Below are 4,787 nucleotides of genomic sequence, written 5' to 3' on the forward strand. Positions count from 1 at the left end.
GCGCACGGGGGCGGGGTGGCTGGCGGGGGCGGGGGCGGGGCCTGCGGGCCCACCCACCCCGTCCCGGCGGCCCGTGAAATAGCGGCGGGCGGGGGGCAGGTACCCCCGGTGGGGACGTGCCTGGCTCCCGGGGGCCTGGTTACAGGGCTCCGCGGGCTCAGCCTGGCCGCGCAGCTGCCCTCGAGGGAAGGCTTCGTGCCGGGCGCAGGGCCGTGGGTGCTGGCCCGGCCCGGCCGCCCCCGGCGCGGCGGAGCCTGCACAGCCCTGCCTCGGTTTACCTGTAGCTTACGCTGAGCGGTGGTGCTGGGCCGCCCTATGCCGTTCGACGCTGCCGGACCCCGATTGTCCGGTGGGCCGTGGTGCGGAGGGTGCCGCCGGGCCCCGGGGACAGGCCTGTCGGGGCAGGGGATGGGGCCGGGCTAGGTGCTCGGTCAGGCTCCGGCCCTGCTTATGTCCGTGAGCCTGGGCTGCTCCTTATTCCTTCCTTTGCCGTTCCTGTGCCTTCGTTTTGCCATATGTAAGGTGGAAGTAATGCCGTGTTTAGGGGGTTGTGGGGCTTGGCTAACGGGTTTTGTAAAAAGCTTTGAGACTTGCCAATAAAGGATGGTAAAGGACAAAAAGGGGGGGGGGGGGGAAATCCCAAACTTTCATGTTTAGATCTTAAGAACCTATAACCGCAGGAGAAAATGGAGACTTACTTAAAACTGGTATGCTGTTAATGTAATGGCTATACGGTAAAAGAGAAAAGAGAGATGTCCCTTTTCAAAACTAGGGAAGTCCTGCAGTATATGGAAAAGGTCAATAAAATTCAGTATTTTCTGGGTAAACTACATCTGACCTCTGTTTTAACTTTTCCTCCAGCTTCCTGACCTGTTAAAAGGAATGCCCTTGCGTCTCTGTAGAGAAAAGAACATGTGGCAACCTCTCAAGAAAGGATACATTTTAAAGCCAGGGAGACATGTAGTAAGATTTTTTTTCCAAAGTTTACCACATACCTAATTTGCTTTCTAGATGTATAAGTGCCTGAAATTAAAAATCTTGTTGATTAAAGAAAAAATAAAATGTTACTCATTCCACACTTTAAATGTTAGTTACGTGAGGCCCTCTCTCTTGTAGAACAACACAATAATGTTACTGCATTGGCTTCTTGCCTAAAGGAAACTTTTCCCAAGTATTTTACTGGGCAAAGTGTCTTCCTTCTTGTAGTAGTTAATGCTCAGAATGTGACCGTCAGAGTAGGTGGTGTTGCTGAGAGGAGCACACCTGTGTTTTGTTCTAGGAGGAATGATGGCTTTTACATCAGTAGTGAGTCAGACATCTTGCAGGCTCCCTCTGAACAGTACCCAATTAGCAGATGGCCTAAGAATGAAAGTAGGGTCCCATGTGTCCAGACCAAATCTACATGTCTGCAGTGTCCCTCCTAATTATTTAAAAATGAATGTTCTCCATCAGTGTGTTACTCTGATGAAAGTATGCAAACAAAAATGGGGTGGGTGGGCATGGCTATTGCGCAATGTCTGCTTTTTTTCTCCAGTGTTAAAAATACTTGCCAATGGGAGGGAACAAAAACAGCCATGGGGAAGAAAACCAAACCCCAGCCTCTTTCTTGATTGTGCCAGTCTCACAGAAAAAAACCCACCAGCCGTGTTCAGGCTGGAGGAGCTGCAGAGCCAAGCGTGGCACTAGCCCCTGCTAGTGAATAGGAAAGTCTCATCATGAAATATGAAAGAATTGGCTTATGTTAGGGATCAGGAAACAAGAGATTGTCTGATTTATAAGCTCTCACTGAGGACACCTTGCAGATGGCAAATTCTGCTGGCATTGCTCAAAGCTGCAGTGCCACTAAAGAGGGGGGAAAGGCGTCTGATACTCAAAATCTGGAAAAAGGAAGGGACGTGTCTGTTTTCCTAAGTGCCCTTTGGTTTCTGTGGGCTGTCAAAAAGCTGTGTTGCTCTGTCCAACACAGGCTGGGGGCTCCTGGGGATACATTGCTAAGCTGGTGGAGTTCCAGAGGTCACGTTTCTGGCATAGTCTAGCTACATCAGAGAGTGTTCTCTGGGTGGGTTCATCGCTGCTGTGTCCTGTAGGGCCTATATGAGGCTTGGCTGCCTCTTTTGAAGTGGAGCACAATATACTGAGAGCATTTGTTCCAACAGACCAGGAAAGACCATCTTTAAGATAAACACACAGAGAACCTGCACTCTAAACTCTCTTCTCCCCCTTCTTTTAACCCTTGGGTAAGTAAAATCCCATTTTCTTGTATACCAGTTAGGCTGGGAAGCTGTCTGAGAGAAAGAATATCTTGCTGCCAGATGCTCTTTTTTTTATTCTAGCACAGTTGTTTTTCTCTTCACTTGATAAAGTTAAAATAAACAGTCTCTGGGGTGAATTACAGGCGTCAAAATTGGATTGGCATACAAACTGTAGAGCAGTTGGTGGTTGGGAGTCTGGGGAAAAAGAAACAGCAGGTTTTAGCTAGAGGGGACAACAGCTTTATTTCCCTCTTGGTCCTTGACAACTAAGCAGATGTCCTACAATTATTGTTTTACCTTCTAGTAATATAGTGTCTTTTCCTATCCTCCCAGGTACGCGCCTGGCTCTTTTGCAGATGTGCAGGTACATCTCTTAACTAGTTCAAAGCCATCTTAGTGCACCACTAGCTCCATCTATTGCTGGTTAATGGCTGGCTGAGATTCAGACGAATGCTTGTTTCTCCCTCTCAACTTTGTGGGATACCTATTTCCAGTCCCATTTATGTAGAGACAGCTGATTGTCTTAAGAATAAGATCTTTTCTGAATATCTTACGTGGGCTTTTTCACACCCGTTGCACTGCAAACTTTGCTTCTGGATTGATGCCCTCCACTGTATACACAGATGTCTTGTTCATGGTTTCTGCAGCCCTTCCGAGTCCTGCAGCGTGGGTTACCAGGACCACCAGACCCTGACAGCTGCCCTGCGTTCCTCTGAACAGCTGGTGGGGTGATGGGTGGCATCACTAGGCATAACCACTGTCGTTGGGTACCCACTGTACTGGGTTGGAAGGGACATCGTGTTCTGTATCCTCTATGAAAATCTAGGGCTACGTACTTCCAGAGCTTACCCTAACCGGGTACGATGAACTGTGCTGAAGCCTGAAGAATGCAAACCTTTCTCTTTACTTTTTTAAAACAGTCCTGAAGTCTGTTTCTAGCTTTAGCAAAGCTGCAATCCAGGTTTATCATCCTACAAGACATCTGACAGGGAAGTTAAATAGCACTGCAGACACATTTTTTAAAACTTACTTGGGATACAAGGAACGTTAGTGTTTCTCTCAACAGGTGGGCATTCAAGCTGAGGCCCATGTCTTTACAGTTTGTGTACGTAACGTATAAACTTCCAGATATTTTGGTGTCTGCATTTATACCCTGCCTGGTTTCCTGGTTTTGTATTCAGTGCTTTCTTTGTGCATGAGTGCCAAATGACACCTTAAATTCTTGGACCTTATTTAAAGAGACATTGGGTAACTTGGAATGTTTAACAAAATCTTCAGTACAATTTTTACTCTATGAAGCTTGCACCTGCCCTTGCAGTATGAGAGACAAACATGCTGTCTCTTCAGGGGCACAAGTGTAAATCATCAGTCAGTTTTTTGCTTTCTAGAATAAGGGAGTTACAAAAAGTAAAGCAGGTGAGGGGTTTGATCCTGTAGAGACTGGACTGGGTTTGTGTAACGGGTTAGAGCAGTGGGCAGAGGGTTTCCACTGTTCCAGCACTGGCATCACTTGGCACCTGTTTGTTGGAGATTTTCAAAGGACAGCCAGGCAACCCCAACAGCCACAGCGAGCCCAACAGCTGCAGACACCGAGACAGCCTCGAGCATTCTGTAGCACACCAGTGAAGCCTGCAGCTCTCAGGTATAAGCCAGCAAGGATCCCAGTATAGCACTGGTGGGATTGTGGTGCCCAGTAGCTTATGGCTATGGGACTGGTGCCTACAACCATTCAAAATGGAAGGTGACAAATCACCCTTGGCACCTGCATGTGAAGTGATAGAGAAACCCAAGAAATGCTTTCTTGTGCTTATGGGTAGGCACACTTGAATCTCTGCTGCACGAAGTCTGGATAACTGAATGGCTGACCGCCCCGATGTTCAACTTTGTCTGCAGAGCTCGTAGCAGAATATACCGGGGCCCTGCACCATCCAGCCCAGCAGCCCAGCGTGGGACTGGTTGTCATTGGAGCTGGCCAGAGGCGGTGCAAGTTGTCCAGAAACTGAAAGCACACACTGCAGTTGTGCCTGAACCCTGGTCATGGCTGTGTCTTGTGCACATTCCAGCAAACCGGCGCCAGTTCCCAAACTAGTCAGCAGCTCTGGTAATGTCCCAGGGTGAACCTGTGTTAGGAGGGGAGCCAGGCAGAGAGAGAATCACTGAACCGGAGAATAAATGCACCATGTGTCTCTCCTGTTCAAAACCACTCTAATTTCAAACATCTTGCTTCAACAACGATCTGTTAACAAAGTGCAGGCCAAGAATCTGTCAGGAGAATTTAAATACAATTCTGACAAGATCAGAACTAGATAGACTAAAACTTTACCAACCTGTGGCTAAAACAAAGCTAATCCAGTAAGTACCTGCTCAGGTCAGGACAGAGGTGATCTCTCAGGGATCTTCTTTGTTGTGCAGCTGTAGCTTCTGAAAGCAAATTTAGTTGAGGTGTTCAAACTCATTACAGGAGATAGAGAGTTAACCTGAGTCCAGGAGGCTGTCTTCATTACTTTGAAAATGGAAAGAAAAGGTTGAAGCTGG

The sequence above is a fragment of the Falco peregrinus genome, chromosome 1 (assembly GCF_023634155.1).
Source record: "Falco peregrinus isolate bFalPer1 chromosome 1, bFalPer1.pri, whole genome shotgun sequence".
Lineage (NCBI taxonomy): Eukaryota > Metazoa > Chordata > Aves > Falconiformes > Falconidae > Falco > Falco peregrinus.